This window comes from Arvicanthis niloticus, chromosome 13, assembly GCF_011762505.2.
Source record: "Arvicanthis niloticus isolate mArvNil1 chromosome 13, mArvNil1.pat.X, whole genome shotgun sequence".
In the NCBI taxonomy this organism is placed as follows: Eukaryota; Metazoa; Chordata; class Mammalia; order Rodentia; family Muridae; genus Arvicanthis; species Arvicanthis niloticus.
Window position 1 is genome coordinate 32,622,575 of NC_047670.1, and position 26,997 is coordinate 32,649,571.

The 26,997-nt window shown below is 41.1% G+C and overlaps 1 protein-coding gene across 1 annotated transcript in view; it reads right to left on the reverse strand.

Annotated features, from left to right (window-relative positions):
• The window catches only part of Sntb1 (syntrophin beta 1), a 241,638-nt gene that overhangs the window by 42,355 nt on the left and 172,286 nt on the right, over positions 1–26,997 (reverse strand). The gene's annotated exons all lie outside the window — the stretch shown is intronic.

The window sequence follows — 26,997 nt, forward strand, 5'->3', positions numbered from 1 at the left end:
AGGATACCTAGCTAGTCCAGTATGGCCTTCCATATCTTAGGATCCTAAACTTAATCACACTTACACAGTAAATGTAAAATAATATTGTCATAGGTTGAAGGAATTGGGGTAATAGCATTGGAAGAAACCTTCATGCTGACGACCTTGGTCAGCAACTCATTCAAGTTAGATGAACAGTGAATGGAATGGACTGGAATGGACTGGAATGGACTGGAATGGACTGGAATGGAATGGAATGGAATGACAGGGAACTGAGCCTTACTTTAGACTTTTCCTCTGTGCTACCTCCAAGTATCAAAAGGGACATAGAGTAAATAAAACTGGCAGAATACCATCAACTGTTGAAACTGGGGTATCAGTGCTTGAGAGCTTATTTTCTTTTATGTAAATTTAAAGATCCCTGTAGTAAGAAAATTTAAATAACATGGAGACTAAGGAAAATGTATCTGCAAGACAGATTTGTGCTCAGACTGAAAGCTAGCTATTAAATGATTAGCACCAATCTTCTCAGAAATATAAGGCATGCACATACACAATCACCTCTAGGGTCATGTTTTATATATCAACTTGACTACGGTAAGAGACTATTCCTCGTGTTTGTTTCGAGAAAAGATTGGCCCATGGATCAGCTGACTTAGGGAAAAAGTGTCACCCTCATGAATGGAGATGGATATTATTCTATCTGTTCAGGGAGAAGAAAACAAATGACTAAAAGAGTCTCTTGGTTTGGTTCTAGAAATGGGACCCAGTCTTCATGCATGATAATGATATATCGTACCAGTGAGCTAACTGCTCCAAGCCCATATCGCTGTTTATGTGTGTGTGTTTGTGTACCTGTGTTTGTGTATATGTATGTGTGTGTTTGTGTGCCTATGTGTTTGTGTATGTGTGTGTTTGCCCATTGTGTTTAGCATATTCTGGTTGAGAAAGAATGGAAGTGCTCCCTGCCCAGGTCTCTCTGGCTTTCAATGAACACGTAAATTGTTCCTCCAGAGCATTGGTTGAGGACTTAGAAGCAAGTGATGCACAGGCTCTGCCGTGGACAGCCTTCATCCACCCATGGATCCGATTCCCTTTTCTCTTTACTAGATGTGAACTGTCGATGGCCACCTTCCAGAGATGGATGAAAGACTGCTTTCACCTGTGATGCTCATGGAGAATTAAATTAGACTCCCCCCACTCTGGTGGGCAAAGCTATTTTATATTTTCATTAACTCCAAAGGGCCATTTCAATTACACTCCCAGTTTGGTTAACAAGTTACCTTTGACTTACAGCCCAAGTCTTAGCACCCAGGAAGCACGCTTTTTAAAGGGTGCTGACAGGGAATAGAAATTCTCTCCACCTCTCCTGATGAAATCTTTTGAAAGATAAATGTCATTATCTTTAAATAACAACAACAACAAAAATGAAGGAGGCTCTTGGAAAAACCGTTTCTGCTTTAATGTTCTGTTTTCAGAGGAGAAAAGAAAAAGGAAAAAAAAGAAAAGTTTTTTGAAGGAAGAAAACCATTACCATATCAGTTAGCTTTCTGTCAAGTCATAGTCTGGCTTAAGGGCTCTTTAGTTATATTGGATACCCTTAATGTTATTGATGTATCAAAGAAATAGCAACGTATGTGTTCCTAGTTGAATCTATCATCAGTTATCACTAAGCCATCAAACAAAAACAAAGAAGAGTTCATTTTAGAGAAACTTGAGAACTGTGAAAGGGCTAAGAAACAATCAAATCCCAGGTTTACTTCCACTGCTCCTCCACAAAATCCGTCCTACTGATGCTGTTCACTGTTTTCTCTGACCTGGTGGGTAGGATGTAATCTAGTAGCACAGACATAAATCTTAAAAAAAAAAAAAAACTGAAACAAATGAGTCATATTAATTTGTCTGTCTGTCTGTCTGTGGGTCTGCCTGCCTGTCCGTCTGTCTTTGTGTATGCCAAAAAGCACATGTAGAGGTCAGAAGACTACTGATATGAATGTTTTTGCCCTCCAGTCTGTCAGTCCTGGGGATGATACTCAGATCAGCAGGTTTAGTGGAGGGTACCTTTACCTATAAGCCATCTCACCGACACCTATTATCCCCACAAGCATAAGTCTTATCTGCCACATCTAGCTTGCAGCTCAGCTCAGTTCCTTCTCTTGTGACTGATCCTGAACAAGGTCCTTATCTTTCCCAGGCTTCAGTTTCCTCGTCTCTAAGTGGGAAGAGGGGTGTTAAAACTCCCTCTTCTGTTTAGCTTCTATAGATATTGACCAGGAAGAATTTAGAATCTATGAGGGGATTGTAGTAATGTATCTTGCAATGGCAGAATAAGTTCTTAAAACCCAGGATTTCTCACAATTTCATCTGTAGTTCACTTGTGCTTGATTTAGCACATATGCTGTTTACAAATCCAGAAACCTTCTCCTCCTAGGATCTGTTATTGGAAATTGCTGGAGGCATAATCTATGTTTAGAGCAGGCACCGTATGTGTGTCTTGTATACAGAATTGGGAACAATGACTGTCATCATTGTTGTGGTCTTGGATGTGGTACTCCTTTTCTCCCAGTGATTTCTAGTAGCCTGGATGCTTGGCTTTCTTGTCTCCACATCAGTGGGTACCTACTACAACTAGATTCTTTTTTTTTTTCTTCTGTAAATTATTTTTATTCACATTACATCCGGCTCCCTCCCTCCTCTCCTTCCAGTCTCACCTTGCAAGTCCCTCCTGTTGTTGCCCCCTACCCTTCTAAAATTCCCCCTTTGGATATCAGCCCACCCCGGGACATCTAGTCCCAGCAGGACCAGGCACATCATCTCCCACCAAAGGCCAACCAGAAAGTCCACGTGCAGTAAAGGGATCCAATGGCAAGGAACAGAGATGGAAACAGGCTCTGCTCCACGTGTAAAGCCCTACATCCAATGAATCCTCATATATAGGGATTAAGTATACAAGTCTGTTTCTATACCTTAGAATGTTCTTCTCCTTTGAGGTGCACAAGCCCAGGCACTTATTTGGAACCTGGGTAACAACCCCTTTGTTATTGAACCATTTAGCTAGTACCTATGGTACTGAGATAAATGCCTGTTGAGATGCAGCGGCTTATGTATACCAAGACACATCCACTCACGTAAGAAAAATTTCATGGATCCCCTCTCCCTCACAACTTTCTGGTATTACACTTGATTCCTTTTATGTAGTTTTTCCAAGTTATATTCACATGCCGCTGTCTCATTTTTTGCTCCATTTACTTCTGTTGTTACAGGGATACTTGTTACTTTGGGCAACTGAATTAGCTCTTTCTGCTTTAGGACATAACTATAGATTGAGCAGTCTAAAAAGAAAGAAGAAAAAAAAAAAGAAATGCATTTCCTCAGTTCAGGAGGCTGGGAAGCACAAGGTCAAGGAGCTGCAAGATCCAGTGTCTAGTGAGGTCCCGCTTCCTGGTTTGCAGGTGGCTGTTTTCCTTGCTGTGTGCATGAGCCACATGCTCCTTCCTAGAGAAAAAGGTCATGAAGAGAACTTTAAGCATCTTTGAATAGTGTACAAAAAGCTCCATGGAATCAAATGAAGCATAAAGAGGCAGTGCTCCAAACTAAAAGTAGAGTCTTCCGGGGTTTAAATCTGTCCAGATATGGGCATTGTTTTGAGAAACCTTATATCTAGAAAGGCTTTTACAATAGTTTTCTTACAAAATTACCGTGACATTAATTAAATATCGCCTCAGATTTGTAAAACTGAGAAAATAGTAATTCTGAAGAACCAAAAGGACCTTTTTTTTTTCTGCAAGAGCAAGGTCTTTTATGATTTTCTTTTCTTCTATCTTGCTTCAGCATGCACTCATTCACCCAGGACATGTGTATCTAACACAGACTGTGCGGTAGGGACTCTGCAAAGAGCCTCAGATAGGAACATACAGTCAGGGCAAGGGTCTAAACAAACAAGAAGAATGAAAAAGCTAACTTGAGCAGTGTTATAAAGAGATAAAACAGACACCTATGATTTAAACACACTGAAAATCTAATAAAAATTACATTTAGGAATACTGTATTTACTGTCTAGCAACAATCAATGCTCTAATTCTGTTGGAGAGTTGTCAAAATCTAGACTAGATTTCGTTGTCTATAATATCAGGTATGTTATTTATTTCACTTGCAATTGTAGTATTACTTTAGTACATCTAAAATGGCAACTTATAGACTGGGAAAAGATCTTCACTAACCCTACATCCAATAGAGGGCTAATATCCAAAATATATAAAGAACTCAAGAAGGTAGATTCCAAAACACCGAATTACCCAATTAAAAAAATGAGGTATATTCTAAACAGAGAATTCTCAACAGAGGAGTCTTGAATGGCCGAGAAGCACTTGGGGAAACCACTAGAAAGTCCCAGACACCAGGGAAGTGGGTTGCATGACCCAATGGAGATGACATTAACTAAAATACCCAACAGCAGGGAGATAGAACCTGAAGAGACCACCTTCATTAGGTAGACATGGCCCCTATTGGAGGGATGGGGCCACCTACCCATCTCAAGATTTTTAATCCAGAATTGCCCCTCTTTAAAGGAAATGTAGGGACAAAAATGGAACAGAGACTGAAGGAAAGACCATCCAGAGACTGCTTCTCTGTGTGATACATTCCATCAGCAGACACCAAACCCCAACACTATTGCTGATACCAAGATGTGCTTTCAGACAGAAGCCTAATATAGCTGTCCCCTGAGAGGCTCTGCCAGCACCTGACTAATACAGATGCAGATACTCAGAACCAACCATTGGACTGAGCCCGGGGACCCCAATGGAAGAGTTAGGGGAAGGGCTGAAAGAGCTAAAGGAGATTGCAACTCCATAGGAAGAACAGCAGTATCAACTAAGTGGATTGCTCAGAGTTCCCAGGGACTAAACCACCAACCAAAGAGTATATATGGGCCAGCTTATGGCTATCGTTACATATGTAGCAGAGGACTGATGCCTTTTCTGGCATCAGCGGAAGGGAAAGTGCTGGTCCTATGGAAGCTTGGTGCCCTAGAGAAGGGGGATGCTAGAAGGGTGAGGTGGGAGTGGATGGGTAGGTGGGAGTGGGTGGGTGGGTGGGTGGGAGCACTCTCTTAGAGGCAAAGTGCAAGAGGATGGGGTGAGGTTCATTCAGGGGAGACTGGGAAGGGGAATAACATTTGAAATGTAAACAAATAAAATGATTAATAAATAAAAAATGTTCAACATCATCAGTCATCAGGGAAATGAAAATCAAAATGACCCTGAGATCCCACCAAATAATGGCTAAGATCAAAAACTCAAGTGACAGCACATGCTGGAAAGGAGAAAGAGGAACACTCCTCCATTGCTGGTGGGATTGCAAATTGGTGCAACCACTCTGGAAATCAATCTGGCAGTTCCTCAGAAAATTGGAAATATTTCTTCTACCTGAAGACTCAGCTATATTGCTCCTGGGCATATAGCTAAAAATTTCTCCACTATACCACAAGGACATATGCACCACTATGTTCATAGCAGCCTTATTTGTAATAGCCAGAAACTGGAAGTAACCCAGATGTCCCTCAACCGAAGAATGGATACAGAAAATGTGGTTCATTTACACAATGGAATACTATTCAGCTATTAAAAATAAGGACATCATGAATTTTGCAGGCAGATAGATGGAACTGGAAGATATCATAACTCAGACCCAAAAGAACATGCATGGTGAGCATTAGCCAAAAAGTACAGAATATCCATGCTACACCCCACAGACCCAAAGACAGTAAACAAGAAGTAAGGCCCAAGTGAGGATGCTTCAATCCTACTTAGAAGGGGGGACCAAATAATCACAGGAGGCAGAGAGAGGGAGGGAACTGGGTGGGAGGAGGAAAGGGTACAGGATCAGGTATGGGGGAAACAGGAGAGAAGCCCAGAGGGCCAGAAAATGAATGGAAATATACAGCTGCAAGGGGTGAGGGAACCTCTAGAAAGTCTCAGAGACCTGGGATGTAAGAAGATCTCAGGACTCAATGGAGGTGACTTTAGCAAAAATGCCCAACAGGAGGGAGATGGAACCTGAAGAGACTACCTCCAGTAGATAGACAGGGCCCCCAGTGGAAGGACAGGGTCACCAACCTACCTTCAAAAATTCTAACCCAGAATTGTTCCTGTCTAAAAGAAATGCAGGGACAAAAATGGAGCAGAGACTGAAGGAAAGGCCACCCAGTGACTAGTCCAACTTGGGATCCATACCGGAGGTGGGCACCAAACCCTGGCATTATTACTGATGCTATGTTGTGATTGCAGAGAGAAGCCTAACATGTTTGTCCTCCTAGAGGCTTTTCCAGCAGCTGACTGAGATAGATGCAGATACTTAGAGCCAATCATTCCACTGAGGTCAGGAACCCCAATGAAAAGTTAAGGGAAAGAATTGAAAGAGATGAAGGGGATGGCAACCCCATAGGAAGACCAACAGTGTCAACTAAGCCAGACCCCTGGGAGCTCCCAAAGACTAAGCCACCAACCAAAGACCATACACGAGCTGGTCAGTGGTCCTGGGCACATGTGTAGCAAAGGACTGCCTTGTCTGGAGTCAGTAGGAGAGGATGAACCTAACCCGATAGAGACTTGATGTCGCAGGGAAGGGGGATGCCTGGGGGAGGAGAAGGGGCACACCTTCTCAGAGGCAAAGGGGAGAGGGGATGGGGTGAAGAACTCTGGGAGTGGGATGAAAGGGAGGGGAAACAACATTTGGGATGTAAATAAATAAAGTAGCAGAGGATTGCCTTATCTGGCATCAATGGGAGGAGAGGCCTTTGGTCCTGTGATGGCTTGATGCTCCAGCATAGGGGGATGCTAGGGTGGTGAGGTGGGAGTGGGTGGGTGGGGGGAGCACTCTCATAGAGGCAGGGGGAGAGGTGATGGGATGAAAGGGGCTTGCAGAGGGGAAACCAGGAAGGCAGACAACATTTGAAATGCTCTACTTAGAACGAGTAACAAAAATACTCAAGGGAGCAAATATGGAAACAAAACATGGGACAGAAACTGAAGGAGGGGCCATCTGGAGACCATTCCACCTGGGTATCCATCCCATGTACAGTCACCTAAGCTAGACACTGATGTGGATGGCTGGAAGTGCATGTTGTCAAGAACATGATATAGCTGTCTCCTTAGAGGTCTGCCAAAGACTAACACATTCAGAGGACAATGCTCACAGCTAAACCACTGATTTGATCAAGGGTTTCCCAATGGAGAAGTTAGAGAGAAGACTGAAGGAGCAGAAAGGTTTTGTGACCCCATGAGGAAAGCAACAATACCAACCAACCAGAGCTCCCCAGGGTCTAAACCACCAGCCTGGGAGCACATAGGGAGAGACCCATGACTCCATCGGTACATGTAGGGGAGGATGACCTTGTCGGGCATAGGTGGGAGAGGAGATTCTTGATCCCATGAAAAACGAACACAGAGTGTGTGTGGGGGGGGGATGTGAGGGTAGGGAGGGGGTAGTGGGGGCGGGGGGTAGGTGGGGGCACAGCCTCATAGAAGCATGAGGAGGGGGGATGGGATAGGAGGTTTCTGGGTGGTGGGAAGAAGTGGGGTAAGGGGATGAGATCTGAAAGGTAAATATAATACCCAATTAAAAAAAGAAAAACAAATAAAATAACCAATAAAAATAAATAAAAAACAGCAAGAGTATTTGTGTTTACTCAATTGCTGTGCTGGTTAGGTTTAACTGTCAACTTGAGTCACGAGGAAAGAGGGTTTCAACTGAGGAGTTCTCTGCACAGCTTGGCCTCGAGGCATATCTGTCGATTTCTGAGTCGAGAGAGTGCTTGGAAACCAGCATGAAGATCATGGTGGTTATTCCAACAACTAGACAAGCAGAGCATTGGTTGAGAAAGGAGATACCTGGAGGCCAGACAGAGGAGACCAAGATTCCATGATACAGTTGAAACAGAAGTCACCCCTGTGCACATAGGTGGTGGGCTAACACAGTCTGTTTATACCAGAATGGTATTTTCTCCAGACAGGGAAGCACTTAGTTATTTACTTGCATATGTTCTGCCAACACCTTACACTTGCCTATCTTAATAGGCAGCAATATCAATTTATAAGCTTATTATGAGAATCAAATGAAGGAGTATCCAATAGATGGGAAACACAATGAATATCTATAAATACACTCCAGGAATATTATACATTCGAGTACTATTACCTATGACACTTCCTGTAATCCCCTTGCTCACTGCTCATCTGGAAAAACCCATCCATATGGGAAATGCCCACTGTCTAATCATCTTGATTTCTGCTACTTCTTTGTAATCACACATTGCAACCTAACTTGCTGACACTGCTCTGGTTCTCAGAATGAAGCACTTGTTGATATTTCCCAGGGAGAGCTTGTATAGACTTCTGTAGTAAAGATGTACCAGAGCCAACCTGGAATTCGGCATGTGGACTCTCAGTCCACTCCTAGATTACCTTCTGAAACATTGGTACATTGAACTCTACCCCAAGAGCATGCTTTCATCTCCTCTAACAATTTGATTTTTTTCTCAAGCACCTTTCTAGATGCTTTTGTATTTAGTAAACCCTGGCAAATTTAACTCATTTTATCTCAGCTTTTCTCCTATGAAAAGTGTTGATGTTTCTCACCATACCCCCCAATTGTCTCTTCTTTTCCTGTATGAAGACTTCATGTTTAATGGCATATGTGGTCTTCTAGATTAATTTGAAGAGATACACAACAGCCCCAGTAGTGTTTGCATTCCTTCTTGGAAGGAAGGTGTAAAATGACCTGGCTTGACACCTTAAAACAAAGGGAGGTTGAGGACCGGGACAGAGTACATTATCTACAGCAACAGGATGGGTTGTGAACACCCTACAGCTGGCATCAACAGCTGTCCTGCTTCTATGAGTCTGTACATGCTCCATCTGCACCACGTCTGCCACCTAATCCTCCATATCACACCAACTGCAGCCCAGTGATACTTTGTATAGCGTAGTTGCCCCGAGTGTCATGTATAGTCCCCTCCTAGAAAAACTCAACTCTTTTGTTTCATATTATGCAAACAGATGGAAAGATCTATATGAAAGAAGGTGAGTTCCTTGGTGTTTAAGCATTTTTATCTCAGTGGCTATAATGATCCCTTTCTATCAAATTAAATTGCAAAAGAGATGGTTCAGATAGTGGTGGTGGTGGTGATCTCTTCTGTTTAATTTTGCTCCTTTTGCATAGTAAGAGTCAATCTGTTTCTACGGCTTCTATCTTCTATAACAACAGTCAGTGTTTACAGTTGGCCTCTTTTATCAGAACAGTGAAATCATCTATGAACTTTTCCCCCTAACTTTTCCCCACTTTTTAAAACTGCTACAAATTTTGATAGAAAGATACCAGAATAACAAGACAAAAACCAGAACTATTGTCCCACTTCATACTAGTAAACAGAGAATTAAAATACTTCATACTATTAAAGGCTGTCTATCTTAACTACATGAGAATCTATAACACTTGGTGTTATAAACATTCACCAAGGACATGTTTTGTATCAGGCAGGTACTGTGTGAGAATCTGAACATGAGTTACAAGCAAAATCAGATACGCACTCTCTGAATGAAGCTGGCTGCTGGAGGGAACAGGTATCACACAAGCCATAGAACATATACTGACTTAATCCTTATCCACTGTGGGGACTGCAGCCATTCATCACAAGAGTTGTTTAAGAGTTCTACGGAGTCAAATCCACTGTCTCTTTTTCTAGAAGTGTTTCTATTTTTAATCTTGGAATTCCCTCCGAATTACATACCTGTAGGACAGGCATGAACCAGGTCAGTGTATTTGAGAGACATACCTGGGATAACAGGTGCATAGAGCTTTTTGGCTTCCTAGAAATGTTTCTGCAAACAGCACATTCGTCTGCATATGCTCTTTTACCCACACCCTGTTCCCATAGTGCTCTTGGTCAAATGTTTATACAGCTGCTAAAAAGGCAAACTTAGGGAATGAATAAAAGCAACATTTGAGACTCAAAACAAAAGCAAACCCCCAAAATAGTCCAGACACTCCTCTCTTTCTTTGATTTTTTTCCATCTTCTCATACTTAAAAAAAAAAAAACCAAAAAAACAATAAGAGCTTTGATTCACAACCAGGCTAAATAAAGAACAATGTTAAGTTAAATTATGGCATCAAGGCAGATATTCTGTAAAGCTAACAGGGACATGGACACTAACTGAAGCATGTGTCTTCAGGAAACAGACCTGAAGCCTACTCAGCCTGCAGACACTGAATGGCTTTATATTCTTTCCACACAACTGGAAATTTCCAGCAGCCGCCAGGAGCTAGGTTTGGCCACTTATCCCAGTACCCTATCTACAGTGGTAAGAAATGTGGAAAAGCAGAAAAAGAGGATTCATTCAATGTCGACATTAACAAAACGAACAAACAAAGCAGGCCTGTGACCTCCAGGCTGTTTGTGGGGTGCTGATATGAGTTCAGGAACAGACAGAGGAAGAGTTGGGCAAGAGGTACACACGCTTAAGCGGTCTGCTCTAGGTGTGTCATCTCTCATTGTCTTACTCCTGGTTCTAGAAAGGTCCCCTAAAGAATTTCTTACCATGCCATTGCTTGAGGGGATCACGTGGTTCTGAGGAGAAAATTGCTTCTGCTCAAGGATGCAGTCTCACCATCGTGGTGGGGGTGGCGGTGTGTATGTGAGGCTATTTTGCAAGATTCTGCAGCTCCTGGATTCAAGGTGACCAGATTGAACACAATGACTTATCTCTGTGCCTTCAGCCTTGGAGATGAAGCCGACTGTGAGTGATTATCATGTTGACTGGCAGAATTCAGCAGGTGACTCATAAGTAAAGGATACAGGGAGGGGGGCCCTAAAGTTACTGACAATGGGCTTTTGTCCTGTTTAGTTATCATGTAGGCCTGAGTGAGGTGAGGAGTCTAGGCTTTTTAGCAGGAGCAATGTTTAAATGTCTATTTCAACTCTACTCACCATCTGGCTCCATTGTGTCACAGAACCTTGAAGTCTCATGCCTGATACTTTTATCACAGACTCTTGTATCCAATAAACCATGTACCAGCTCTGGCTGTTCACTCTGGAATTGGACAGTGCGTAAGGTCCAAGCAGTCCCTGACCTACAAGTTGCTATAGCAATAGGAAGAAAAGGAGGCAAACAGATGATAATAAAATGCATAAGCAACAATGCAGGTAGTAAGGTTGGCAGGGCTGAAGGAATTGGCCTTACGTGAAGTATTTACATGTTAGCAAGGGGCAGAACACCAGGCCCAAGAAATGAATTGTTAATGATGGGATTTTAATGACAAAACACATTCTGAGAAACTTATTTGGGGGGCACAGGCAGACACTTACATGGGCTTTTCCTAATCCCATGAACCAACTCATCTATGAAATGATCGGAAGGTTATTCTACCTTAAAGTCGGCCTAAATTCACAAATACAAAGTCTCTGTCTGAAACAGGGAATATATTGAACTGCTGAGAGGTTCCTTGTTAGAATAGCGTCAGACGGTAGAACAAGGAGAGACCTCTGTTGGTCCTTTCTTCCACCGCTGCATTGTTTGAGGTTTTATGATTAATATTTTACTATGAATACAAGGGGAGTTGTCTTCCGCTAAAGAGCTTTCGTCCTAGTGATTTTCAAGCATTGAAGATGACTTAACATGTCTGAATATTAGAAGGATATGTCTGAGTCTCAGGAGAAGAAATGAAGGGCAGAGGAACCCAGGGTAACAGTGGTTGTTGTCTGGTGGTATGAAGCTTCAATGAAAGCAGTTAAAACGTTCTTTTTTAAAAAAAAAAAAAAACTTTTAAAAGAAAATTTATTTTTTAAAATGAAGCTAGAATAGAAGGAGTATTTTAATTAATTCTTATAGGTTAGGTTTTTTAATTCTCTTACAATGGTTATAAGGTGCACATGGCTTAGAATTTTTTTTTTTTTTAATGTAGACATGGCTATTATCCCCACTTGGCAGATGAGAAAAAAATGCTGTTTTTTTTTTTTTTTTTAAATCATAATACACATGGAGCTTCAATTTCAGGACATTTCTCTTGTTAAGTAACTAGGCTGCTATACAATGTAAGACTTCAATCTTCAGGTTTGGCAGAACCAGTCTTAGGATTGCCTCCTTCTACCTGGCCCATTGGTAACTGCTTGGAAATAAAATATTTGGTTCTAATACTTCATTTTTTTTCCTCTTTACTTTTTATTGATTCTTTCTGAGTTTCACATCATAAACCCCAATCCTACTCATCTCATTGTTCACCCCTGTATCCTCCCTCCCCTAAAAAAAAAAAAAAAAAAAGCAAAGTATAAGAAACATCTTGTTCTGGAAGCTGTAGTGTGTCACACACTATACCCTTTTGTCTACACACCTTTACTTGCAAATGTTCATTACAATGAGTCATTGGTCTGGTTGGAGGCCTCTGGCTTCTGCTACACTATCAATACTGGATCCTCGCATGGACTCACTTTAGTTAGCCTATTGTTGCCCTGTGTCATGGAGAGTGTGCAGCTTCAAGTCTGCAGGACTGGCCCTTTCACATACTCCAGCAATTCAAAGATGAGGTAGATTTTAGGGTTGGCTAACTCAAAGCCCTGAATCTTTACCTGGGTAGTAGCTGAGTTGGTCAGCCTGCTAGCTCCCTACCCCCTTACCCGCCTGCTAACTCATCCAATGCTGCAGGCAACTCTCATGCTCTCAGGGCTGGCTCACCAGCAGCATACCACCAGGGCCAGCTCTACTGTGCTGCAGAGGTGAGGTGCAGGGTCCACTCTCCTGAGTCCTGCAGCTGGTGAGGGACAGAGATAGCTCTCTCACTCTCTTGACTCAGGCCAGCTCTCCCAACTGCCAGAGGTGATGAGAGACAAGGGGGCAGAGGGCATCAGCCTCATACCCATGCCACCTCACAGCAGATGAATGGTAGGTCCAGCTCTCCCGTGTTCATGCTGTTGGAGTGGCTCAACCCCACTGAGACTAGGACCAGTTCTCCCAAGTGCTGGAGCAGGTAGGAGGTCAGACCAGCTCTCCAGAATGCTGCAGAGAATGAGGGGTAGACCAGATCTGTACAGCTCTTGGATATCTCTGTGGTCTCCCAGACCAGGGAAGTTCACATGGTCTTTAGTGGTAATACGAGCCATGGATATCAACACAGATGCCTGCTGTTGCATGGCCACAGACACAGACATGGCCTTCAGCAACAGCACGGGCTGGAACTTCATCAGAGCCTCAGATGGCCAAGCTGGCTACCCACAACAAGCTATTCCTCTCCACCCTTGTGTCTTCAGTTCCACCTCCCTTCACAATGTTCAAACTTTCTCGCTTCTCTTTCTTTCTCGTCTGTCTAGCACATGGTAGTAGCTCCTGCTGCTAGCTGGCCATGTGGCCTTTGAGTGTCTTCCTCTGCCCATGCAATGTGGTATAGCTGCAGGTGGCCCTCTGTGCATCTATAGCCTGCCTGTGCCACATGGCAACACGTGGCCTCTGGGTGTCCTCAGCCAGCTAGTGCTGTGTGATATGGCTGCCGAAAAGTTATTTTTTAACCATATATATGGTTATTTTTAACCACATGTGTGTATATTTATATTATATATAATACATATGTGTATATGTATACATACATATATATTATATAATATATAATATACATAAAAATATATAATTATTAAAGACACACATATATACATATACACATATACATATATATACATATACACATATATACATATGTATGTATATTTTTTATATATGTGTGTGTATGTTTTTTGCCTGTATGTTGGTCTGTCTGTTCACCCTAAGGGTCCAGTGCCTATAGAGGGCCTCCCCTAGGACTAGAGTTACAGATGCTGTGAGCCACTATGTAGCTGCTGAATATCGAACCTGGGTTGGTACCCTGGAAGTGCAATTAGTGCTCTTATACATGAAGCCATCTCTCTACCTCAATGCAAAGTCTTGTTGCTGGGTCATGGATGATAATAATTGAATGCACTTAATCCCACAGATCCATACACTGAGAATGATTACTTTTAGATCAGAGTTATTTTAACATGAGAGTGAATTTTAAGATTGAAGCAGGTATCAAACTGAAGGTCCAAAGCCTTAGACCTTGTCCTCTGATGCAAGTATCCCTAGTCCTTGTTCAGGATTGAAGACTCAAGTGACTACTATGTCAATCACTGTTTGCTTCTAAGTAGACTTACGTCCAGATGAGTGTGTATGCCGACCTTTTCATATGTGTTCATCTGTGTGTATCTACAACCAAAATTAGTACTGCTGGTAAGTCCAGGTACCTGAAAGTCCTGGGGGAGAATTCTTTCCTTGGCTTTTTTTTCTGGCTTCTAGAGGTGCATTCTTCGTGGTCCTTCACCTTTGCAGTCAAAGATATAACATTACCTCAAACTCGGCTTCCACCTCATGCTTTGTTCTCTTGTGTCCCCTTTTGTATCCTTCTTACAAAATTACTTGTGTTTTGCAATGGAGCTCACTAAATGTCTAACATGGGTGAGACCCACATTTTATCGATACCCATAATACACCCCACAAATATATAACTGCACTTAGAACCTACCAAAAGAACCCAGAATTATCTCATCAATTGAATCTTAATCATCTATGCAAAGATTATTCTCCTTAGAAATTAACATTCACAGGGTTTTGACGTGAATATCCTTATAGGACATTATTCAGAATTCCATAGCTGTTAAGTAAAATCTGACCAGGGAAAGCAAAAGGGTGATTCCTGTACCAATGTGATTAGCAAAGGCGCCAACTGTGAGAAATCCTTAAACCAAGGCTTACAGGCCCAAAGTGAGAACAGGCTTTGATCCTTGATTCTCTAACTATTGCCACTTCAAAACAGAAACAAACATTAAAAGTTCATAACAAACCATATAAATAATACATGATAACTGAGATCTGTGTGGTTCTAGCGTATTAGAATCTTGCTCTTGCCCCTGAAATAGCAAGACAGACAGAATGACATTGTCCGTTCAGGAATCACGAAGCTTTTTTGTGTATGTGTTTGTTGTTTGATGGCTGTGTTATAAACACAAATTTTATGTTTACTTATGTCCTCATTCAAATCAAGTGGGATAAGTTAACTGTTGCCTTGACAGTGATCATAGCTCTGTGGAGGATGAAGACAATCTTCCGTCTCACCAGCATTCGACTGGCCAAGGTGGGGAAAACTCACCTCTGTCCATTTATTGGAAGTTGTTGGATATTAGCCAATTCAGTCCTGAAATCTGTAACCTAAGGAGTAGTTAAAGGTTTATACTTTCTTTGTTTGTCAAAGATGTGTTTTAGATATAAAGAGGTGAGTCATACAGTTCGTTGCTCTTTTAAAAATGATAGCCACTTCACTTTAAACATAATTCTTCTTCCTCTTTGTACAAATAATAGCTATTGAAGGGGACCTTTTGGTGCAGCTAATTAATCTTCTCTTTATTGATCTGGAGCCTAGTTACATGGCTATTTAGAGTTTGTTATAATTCATCAAGCTGTACTAATGGTGCATATACACGCTATACTTTTTAAAGAATAGTAATTGCTTATTGTTAGTAAAACCAGGAGATGCAGGGGAGCAAGAAGAAACACATTAAAAAAAAAACACACACACACCAAATTGTAGTTCTCTGAAATTCTGTTGGGATGTTGCAATTTGTCTTTTCTTTCTCTTTTTGCTTGTTTTCTTCATGTTTTGTAAGATGACTACATGTCCATCAAGAGGAAGAACCTGCATTTGCTGGCCTGCAGTGCTTTTTTGACTAATAGAATTTGGTAGTCATGATGCTAAGGGCTTCGAGACCATATGCGACTTCAGTTACTGGGGACTTAAAAGTCCCTTAACTGGGATTCAGCTGTTGTGAAGAGGGATGCTCAGACAAAACAAAGGCCACACAGAGACTCCGGTGCCATCATTGCCAGCTCCAGGTAAGTTTCCAGCAAAGCACCAGTAATAATCATCACTAATGTTTGTGTTCATCTTGGATGTTAGACCCTCCAGATGATCATAGCTCCAGCTGGAGGCATGAAAAACAGAAAGTCCCTTACAGTGAAAGAGCCAACAGCATCATCAGAGATAAAGGAGAACTTGTGTTTTTCAATCTATCATCCCACGTCAAAGGCATATAATTAGAGTAGACATTCTCTGTGTGTCTATTGTTCTTTCAATTTCTCATAAGTTTGCCTGTATTTTATCTTCCTTGGCATAGTCCACCCTGTGGACTATAGAATGTGGTGTTCCAGCTTGAAGCAGGCCATGAGATGGTGTTAGCAAGAGAGTGAAGGGAAACTGAGCTCAGATGAATAGGCTGGGGACACTATGTAGAGTGGAGGGGCGAAATGGCAGAAGGAAACCCACCACAGCCATGCTCTCAGCCTTGTACCATCATATCGAAGGGTATTTATGAGTCTGAAGCCAGAAGACAATGCATGCCACCCCTGGCATACACTCAGAGCTTGGTGCCCATGAATTCCATGCAAACAGGAAGGTCAGGAAGGCCAGCTCTTCATGGGGTTAGGCAGTAGGCATTGTCTGTTCACTCTGCTGACAGTATGCATAGACATGATGACAGACATTTTATCTCTGAAGAATAACCCCCAAATCCCAGCAAAGGTATTCACAGTTTCTGTTGTAATCATTAGGTTGGTCTCTATCGAGGGAAGGGAAGTGTTCGGTGTGCATTTTGTGAAGGTGATAGAGACAGAGGACATACTCAAGGATGGTAAACAGAGTTGTTGGAATTTAGCTTTTGTTAGTCTCACAAGGATGCAAATATCTGATAGTCTTCAAAAGTTTATTTGCATGAGACCATTTGAAATCATCTTTACAGAAAACAGAACTTGTGTCTTAGCAAAAATACCTAACAGACATCCCTACCCTAACCTGAGCTTGATCTCTTCTCTAACCCAGAGAAGAGATCTCTTCACCATGCTCTTTATGCTCAACAACAAAGGCCTTTCCATTTAAAATCCTATACAAACCCCCAAATACAGATGATGTATACAGGTCTAATGGTTAATCCTGGCTGTCCTCTTGTCTGGATCTGGAATCAGCTAAGAGAGCAGTCACTGCACAGCTCTGATGAGTTTTGTTTTGTTTTTGATTAACTGGAGTGGAAAGATCTCACCTGGATGTGGGTGGATCCTTCCAGGGGTGGCCTGGACATGAGGCCCCAGGAAAGGGTGTTTTTGATTTCAGCCTTGTTGCTTTCTCTTTGCATTGGCATCTTCTGCCAAGTTCGTGTAGTCTTTTGCCTCAGCTCCTGCAGTTCTTTATTCACATCAGAGCCCAGCTACTTTAGACTTCCAGTGTGCACTGAAGTCCAGGGCCTCTCTAGGAACTCCCAGGTCTTCAGTGCTATATTGGGGCTGGGAAAGTCTCCAGCCTTGTGTCTGAGCAGCTACTGGATTCTCAGCAGCTCCCCAGTGAAGATAGCTTCAGTGTTAAGAAGATTGTTCTGGAATTGTCCAGATTTGTCATGAGGGACTAGGAGTCAGACAGATCTCTGGTAGATAGATAGACAGACAGGAAATGGAGTATCCTGGTAAAGTAATGTGCTTTCTCTTAAGCATTTCAGATGGTCAATTTCCTGACTTTTCTCGATCTCTGAGACAAAATTGCTGATTCTTTTCCCTCTTTAAGACAAAGACTTGGTAGAATGTTTTTCACAGGAGAAAAGTTTTCTGTGACTCTCACATCTGGGAGGCAGTGAAGCCAGTTCCTGTGATGAGAACCAGTCAGCATCCTTCCCCCCACCCCTTTTTTTTTAAAATCTGGATTGCTACTCAATTCCCAAGTAGTTCAAATCAGGCAATTCAGTGGAAGAAAGAAAAGTCACTCTACCACTAAGCATACAAAAGGTTTGGCTCTGCAAGACAGAAATGTCATTTTTCTGTCTCTTTCCTCTCTGAAGAGTCTTTCTCTTTTTTTGCTTGTGTGTGTGTGTGCCTGTCTGTCTCTCTCTGTGTCTGTGTTTGTCTGTCTATGTGTGTCTGTGTGTGTGTGTGTGTGTGTGTATGTTTCTGCTTTCAGAAACCTCCTGAGTACTAAGATCTTGCTTTCCCCACCTTCTTATTTTTTCAACCAAGCAAGAGGAAAAAAAATCCATTCCTGCAACCCTGGGCAACCTCACCACAACATCATTAGTATCATAACATCTAATTTAATTTGTCTCCTTTTAATACTCATTTTATTGGACCTTCTCTTCTAGAGAACTCTAACTAATAAAACCAGAGATGACTTTGCCTGTGTTTCACTTTGTGTCTGACCATCATTCTGCACCTTGCCCTGGGATGGAGGGAACAGTCGGGTCTGACACACACATATCACTTTGAAGATATCATTAGATTTTTACTTTTGAAAGTGCCATACCAAAATAGTTGTTTATTCTGCTTGGGCTCATGTTAATGAAACAGGTAGTCTGGCTTAATCATCTTGACTTGTCTACAGATGTGTCCACTACTCTATGCATGCATCCACTTGGCTCAGTCAGTCTTGTTATAATATGCTTAGACACCACAAACACGTTACTATCTAGAATCACAATGGGGAGAGCCATGTACGGTTCCTGATGTTTGGCGTGCTTTCCGCAGGTGTTTGTTTGTTTGTTTGTTTTATATGTAGGCAATAGAAACCAAAACCAAAACCAAACAGAAACGAACAAAACCAAGATTCAGTTGAATTCCATTGTGAATCTCTAGCTGACCAGAACATGAAAAACATGACTCTGGCCGGCCTGGCCCTTCTTCCCCATTCCCTCTTCCTTGCTAAAAACCATTAGATTAAATTCTTAAAGCTGTCCATCAAGGTCTAGTCTCTTATTTGGCTACTTCCTCCCCCTGAGGCCAACTACCAAGGTTCAATTACCAAAGTATTGATGTCCAGCAATCAAGAGTCCCCCCTGTTGGCTGCCCTAATTAACATGCCTAATTAAAATGAACCAACCCCTTCTAACTCAGTTTTCCCCTTTTACCTTTAAACTGCCATTTGCATATGAGCCCCGAATGCCTCCTTTCTATCCAGAGGCAGTCCTTTCTTTGTCCCTCCAGGATAAATACTCCTTCCCCCTCTTCCTTATTTCTTTTCCCTACTTCCTTGTCCTCTATCTCCTGTCTTTGTCCCTCTGGGACAAATGCAAATAAATCTCCTTTGTGCTGAGAACGTGGTCTTGGGGCATCTTGAGCTGATGTTAAGGTCCTTACACATAGTGTGTACTTTCACCAAAACAACTAAAGATGAGCTTCTATTTCTTTTTTGCTTGCTCTACCCAAGAATCACAATGAAGACACTTGAAACCGTAAGCTAGTTCATCATTTTCTGTATGCATGATATACAACTATATGTATGAATAGAAACCAATTTCACAAACTTATATTTTTACTACATGGAATGTAAAATTTCTTATTGTTCACTGAAGTTCCCAGCAAAGAGCTGCATCCACAGTGAACATTCTACAAGCTGATTGGATGATTAGAACATCAATAATTGAGGAAACTCGGAATGTTACAAGGACAGAGACAAAGAAAGGAAGGGAGTGTGGGGGAGGGAAGGAGAGAGGGAGGAACTGGGAGGAAAGGAGGGAGGGGAACCTCCTATCAGATGTAAATTAATTAATTAATTAATAATTAACCTCCTAAATAGCCATTTGTTGCCCATCTCATAACAAACATCCTTGTGACTATTAGTTAAATCCTTTGAGGATGTATGAACAGACCACAGTTGCCAGTAAACCCAAGGCTAAGAAAATCATCTATTAGCGTATATGGCCTGTGGCAGAGCTTGATTTAGGATTTTTTTGTTTTGTTTTGTTATGATAAAAACTTCATAAAATTGTAAGCATTTTGGAACTTTATATTTGGGGTCATCTAAATATATGTTTTTGAGCCACAGAGACTCACATTTGGCTCTAGAATAAACTCTTCTGTTTGAGATAAGAACTGTCCTTTTTGTATAGATCATACTACAGAGTTCAGCTATAGAGTTCCATTGTTTGGTCCAACACAGTCAAGGACAAGGCATCATTGTGACTATGGTTTTAGATATGATTAGTCTTTAAGTCAGTAGGCTTTGAGCAAAGATCACCCTCTATCATGTGAACAGGTCTCACTCCCTGGGCCGAAGGATCCCTCAGCCAGGAAATAACTTTCCTTGACACTGCCATTAGACTCAAGACTACGGCTTCAGTGTTGGCTAGAATTTCCAGCCCCCATAATCACATAAGCCAGCTCCTTAAAATAAATGTCTTTCTCTCTCTCTCCATGCACATCCGGTAGTGTTCATTTCCCTGGAGATGAAGGCAGTAGATAAACCACATCCTAGTCTGTATTATTTAATGACAAGAAAAAGAAATTCTGTTTCTGCCTGCCAATTTCAGGACCCGCTCATAAGTGATGACTTTCACAAGGCTGTACTGTTACCTTGTTATTTATACAAAGGGATCTCCCATAGGAAGAACACGGTTCAATAATTTTTATTTAGATCTGCAGCATTATGGGGCTAATAGCAAAGTTAATTTGAAAGCATTTTCATTGCTTCTAAAGGAAATCCTGAACCATTTATTAACCAAACCCCAACATCTCCATGTCAAGGCCTCTCAACATGGTATGGGGCTAGCAACATCAGCATTTTTGTGTGTGGGGGGCACTTTTTCACAGCGTAAATTCCCACCCCAGGAACTACCTTAGTGGGGCCCAGTGATGTGCTTTTAATAAATACAGTGTCTAGTAGACTCCAGTGTATGTCAAAATTTGGGAGGTCCCTATATGAAGAACATTATGTGAAGCCTTCTGCTTCCCCTGGGACCCACATCCCACATCATTCATAGATTCTGTGGGATTCATGTTTCATCTACAAATCATTTCCAAAAATTATGCCCAATTTTCGGTTCAGTAATCAGTTCACTAACTACCAGGCAAAACCAAAGTAGACAGTGAGGCAGCTAAGGGTCAAGAGTCAGAAAAGCTCTCCTGCTCTTCCAAGGCTTGTTGCCCAGTGTCTGTGAGTTACAGGTTGCTTTGGTCTAGATGCCCTAGTAACAAGAGGAAAAGGGGAGCAAAAGGAACCCAATTAAGGGGTGTGTGAGGTGAAGCCCAAAAGTTCTCACTGAGCCCAAAGAATAGAGAGAAGAGGGAGCCAGTCCTCCTAAGAAAGGGAATACCTTCCACAGTGAGAACAATCTCCTCCTCTGTCACTATCCTCTCTGCTTTTCCACTTGTGCAGTCTTCTGTCCCTGCACAGGGCTGTCCTTTGCTTCCTGTGCTGCTCCTGGTATTCTAAATACCTGGGTCTCTTTCAAAGGCCGCCTAGAATGATGCCCATCTTTGTGCTCGTCCTAAGTATCAATCTCTTTTTCCCAATGTGGTCATATAATAGGCCACTGATCAGCTCATGGATGAAAACCTATGACTTTTAAATCTATACATCCAACTGTGTTTTAAATGAAGCACCCGAGCTGGGTATGGCAAATGCCTCTCATCCCAGCATTTGAGGAGAAGAGTTGAGAGGACCAGGAGTTCTAGGCCAGCCTCATCTATATAGTGAGTTTGAGGTCAGTTTGGGATGCATGAAACCCTGTCTGAAAATATCCTCTGAATACTACTGCTAGATCTAATACCACTACTAGATCTACAAAGTTAGCTAGAATCATACTTTCCAACAGGCTGTACCACAAACCACTGTGGTTCTTATAAACCTCATATATATGGTGAAGTGGAAACTTAAGGGTTCTTTGGAAAGTTGGTTGGATGGTATTTTGCTGGGGCAGATACATGAAGGAATGTTTCATTTAAGTGGACACCAGATGTAATAATAATGAAAACCTTACAACAACAGGACAAAGTATTCTAACAAACCAAAGAACAAAACAATTGGAAATATTAATCATGAGAGGTGAAGGCTGAACTTAGGCTGAACTGAAACCGTTCCTGGAAAAAGATATAACTCTAGATCCTCAGTCAGACAGTTGTTTCTAGGAAAATGTTCTCGGATATCCAAGCCATGGCTATTATAGAGACTCTGGGCATATATTACACACATCATAAGTCATTGCACTGGGACAGGATCTTGAATTTCTATGTAGAGGTTCATCCGGTATTTTTGTCTCCTGCCAACTACTGTGTGATTTTGGGTTGGTGCCAGCATATTCTTGCATTCAAATTCATTCTTGCACAAAGAGTACATGATGTGTGGATTTCCTTTTACGTCTACGTCTACATTCACTTGGGTCAGCAACATTGGCCTAGTTGTTCCTTTCTCTAAAGAAAGCTTGGAGTAGGAAGGTATAGGTTCATCCTTGTGGATAAGCAAATATGGAATCTTGCTTTCAGGAGTTAGTGTACTCCCCTTACACACAACTTGTTCTATAAGAGTTTCTACTTCCTTTGCCTCCCAGGAATTTAAATTCCAGAGAAGCATCTACAAAGTTAGCTAGAATCATACTTTCCAACAGGCTGTACCACAAACCACTGTGGTTCTTATAAACCTCATATATATGGTGAAGTGGAAACTTAAGGGTTCTTTGGAAAGTTGGTTGGATGGTATTTTGCTGGGGCAGATACATGAAGGAATGTTTCATTTAAGACACCAGATGTGAAAGGCTAAGGACAGACTCATGAAGGAAAATTTCAGTGAAGCAGACTCAGGAGAGAGGATGTTCTACTAAGGTAGGCACATGAAAGGACACGTGATGAAAGGCTTTTGCTAATGACATGCATGTATTGGTCCACCTTACATTGTGTCATTGCATAGGTGAGCTGCATTTGTCAGGACTCCATAGAGAGAAATGCACCAAAAACAAAACAAAACAAAACAAAACAAAAAAACCCCTCTGGTGGTGTACAGCAGTTTCTTGTTGCTTCTTTAGTCTTGGACTGATTGGATGCATGTGCTGAGGCAAGAACCATACTGAGGCAAGGCACATGGAGAACACAATGTTTGGAGGCTATAAACAGGACTCCACAGAGTGACAGAAACAGAACTTGGCTTGCTGGTACGGCTAGCTGTACAGCGCTTGTGAATCTTGTGTCTTTGCTGATCTTTGTTTCCCTATGAGAAGCACAGTGAGAATTCTCCATATGTCCCTCCAGGTTCTTCCTGATAACTCAAGCCAAGGCTGAGGCCTTGTTTTTGTTTTTGGTTGTTTTTGTTAGGTCGTTTCACCACTGCAGATTCCTGTTTGCTATCCAGACTCTACCGAATTGGACTGCTGGTATATCCATGAAGTGTTTACAAATGGACTGAGCTGCCACTGCTAACCTATGATCTGAACTGCTGATTTCCAGACAACACAGACGGGAGATGCTTCCAAGAACCTTTCTAAACTGGTCCACTTCCCTCATATCCTTTCTTATCTACTATGACTGGTGGGTGGTGGGCTACAAGGCAGGTTAAAGCATTTAAAAACCATCGTTAGACATAAGGTTTGAAAAAATTAAAATTATAATATGGGGCTGAAGAGATGGCTCAGTGGAATTCCCAACAGCCACATGGTAGCACCTGGCTGTCTGAAATTTAAGTTCCAGGAGATCCAATACCTTCTTTGGCATGTGGTGCACATAGTGGCATGCATGCAGGCAATAGATAAAGCAATCTTTTTTTTTTTTTTTTTTTTTTTTTTTAAAGAGGTATGCCCTCAAACCTTGTTTTTAAAAATGGGAACTTTGTGGAAAGACTGTTTCACATACACTTCAACAAAGTTCAAGTCAAGTCAAACCTCAGTTTATTCTTGAGTAAGTCTGCCTTGTAAGTCCAATGGATTTATGCTTCAGGTGAGTGATACCAGCATCATGAAAACTTAAAGTGAATTGCTAAAAGGCTCCCCACTCAGGGAAGATGCAGCCTTGCAGGTGAGACCTCTTGGGATAGACTTCCTTTGTGCTAATGATGGGAGCCCCTTCTGGTTGAGGACAGCTTTGCCAAGTTAGAATCTCATTTGGATTTTATCTTTACTTAGCCCTGGCCTCTGCATTTGCGTAGTTGTGTGGAGGGCACACGCCATACAACTTTTCTCAGTGGCTCTTGGTAAAGGCCACCAACCATGAAACACAAAGAGATCAGAATGGGGATTCACAATGCTTTATAGAAACAATGTGAAACACAGCAGTAACCCTGATACTCTAGCATGAATAAGCCTAAGTTTTTAACATTACATTTTTGTTTTTCTTTTTACTGGGATGACCAGAGTTTGATTACCAATTGCGACTAAACTGGGCAAAATGTCCACCTGTAGTAATAACTCAGGGTTATGGGCAGCTGAGGTAATATGTTTAATAATGTCTTTAAAAGATTATTGGGCAAACTGGGCATTTTCTGTGTCTTCCAAAACAAGATGATGCTAAAATTCAATCCAGTAATCTATAAGAAAGTGCTTTTGAGTCATAAAGACAGAACTATTTTGTAGTTTAATTTTTAAGTTGAGTGGCATAAATCTTATCAGGATCATTTCAGTTTAAGTTAGGGAAAACTCAAGAATGCTTTTTACCCCACCTTATGTAATGTTATGAAAATACTACCAACTGAGTAAGGCATATGAGATAAGGGGGAAAATGACAAGGTGTCATAATTATAGTTGGGGGTTGATGTATTTTATATGTGGAAAACTCAGGAGAGGCCATAGGCAGACTGTCATCAATTACAAAGTAATCTAAGTTTTATACATACAAAACTAATAACATAAAACTAGTCTTCATATATTAAAACCAGCACTCTATAGATATTAAACTATGAAAGCTTCCAAGATTAATAGTTAAAATAAATAAAATAATAGTAGCTACAATTTCAGAGAAAGAAAAATGTAAACGTCTAATGGAGGTTTACAAAGAAAATCTAAACAAATACTCAATTCTTGGAAGAGACTATTCATGTCTCATCTCTAATACTAATGAACCTACCATATAACCTTTATGTGCCAATAAAAGTAGCACCTGTGTAGAGGTGGCTTATGTCTGGAAGTTATAGTGCAAGAAAACCAGAGACAACTGATATGAAGTAAAGAGTCAGTGGTATGGTCAACAGAAAGACATGGGAAGAATGAAGAAAGATTATTGACATTTATAACAAAGAATAAGATTTAGTAGTCCATAGGAAGAGCCAGAATCTGTACCATCCCATGGATATACATGACTGCAGAACTGGACACTCTAATTGATGTTTATGTATATTTTGGACCCTTGAGGGGCTACATAGTTAATGAAAGGGTAGGTAGTCTTCCCCTCAACCCTGTGATTTAGATAGAATAAAAGGTCTCTTTTGATAACCATAGGCTTCAGTCTCAAAAGGATGTGGGATTGGCATTTATACTGCCTACACAGTTCCTAAGCTATGTGATTGTTATTGGCACTGGTCTGAGCCATTGAACTGCTATCAGTTACCTGATAGATTCTTTAGGACAAATCTACTCTACAGGGTTACAACTTTGATCCAAGCTTATAGACTTCTCGGAATTAAACAAGAGGACATGAGCTCACATCTCAACATTTCAAAACACATGAAAAAAATTCTACTATGAGAACAAATCATATAGGAAGATTGAATTGTGTCTCTCCCTAAACTCATCTCTAATTCAGATACTGATGGTATAACCTTCGGTACTGGTACCAAAGATTTGATGATACCTTTAAAGAGTAATTAAATTAAAATAAAGTTGTAAGGTTGAGCTTTTGTTTAATAGAGTATCTCTACACAATGAGACTAGACATGGATAAACGTATATGCACAGCAATACAATATGTGCAAGCCAAGAACAAGGCTGCAGAAGAAGTCAAGCTTGTTGCTATGTTAATCTCAGACTATGTTAAAGTCTCACAGTCTGTGGTTCTTTGTTACAGTATTGTTAGCTGCCTAGTTTAGAATAAATAATTTAGAATGAATAATAAAAAAGACAGAAACTATACTAGAAGCCCTCTAAGAATATTTGTTTTAAAATACAAAATAATGTCAGGTAAGATAGCACACACCTATAACCTCAGCACTTAGGAGTCAGAGACAGTAAGATTTTTGTGAATTCAAGGCCAGTCTGATCAGCCTGTCAGCACAGTGAGTTACAGAACAGTCAGAGTTATTTAAAGAGACCTCATCTCTACAAACAAACAAACAAACAAACAAACAGAAACAACACTCCACAGAGTAAACTTAAATAAATCAGACTTAGAGAAACAGATTTTATGTGCTTTCTCTCATTTGTGAAAATAGAGACTTTAAAAAGTATAGGACATAAAAGTCAAAAAGGGCTATTTGTGGCAAGGAAGGAAGTCATCAGGAGTGAGGAGGTGGAACATGAAAGAGCAATGGGGTGACAGTGAATACATTAAAAATACAATACATAATGTATGAAAACATCATAATGGAGCCAATTATTTTATAAAAGAAAGAAATGCTCAAAACAGGACTTGTAATAAGATATCCTTGAAAAAAGGAAAGGTCTCTACAAACATAGCAATAGCAAAAACAACACACAGTAAAGGAAAGACTTTATGAAGAAGAAGTCCCAGGTCTCTAGGAAGAACACAATGTTGAGCAAATAAATCAACTTGTCTTTAAGTATCTGTCACATAAAATGAGTGAGAAAGAATAATGACCCGAGAGTAGCAAATAATACATTGAACACAATATCATTAAGGTTAAGAGTTTAAGGAAACCTTCCTAAGATCATTATACTAGGAGTGAGGCTATATTAGAGTTAATTTTATTTAGTTTTTAAGTCACATATAACTGTGGTGGTGATGGTGGTTGGATAAAACAAATCTAGTAATAGACAAGAAAATATAAAAAGAAACAGAAAACACAGAATTCAGTGCTTACTGTGGAGCAGAGACACCTACTTCTCACTGAAGTGGTTAATGTTGAATATTACAAGATAACCATAGCGTAGACCAGATATCTGTTGTATGTTAGTGCTTTCCTTTTACCATCTATTTATGTGTGTGATCTGATGTCCACCAGCAGTCCTGCCACCAGAAATCAGGGGCTAAAGAGGCCACACCAAGCCACTGGAAGAGATGGCTTCTGGG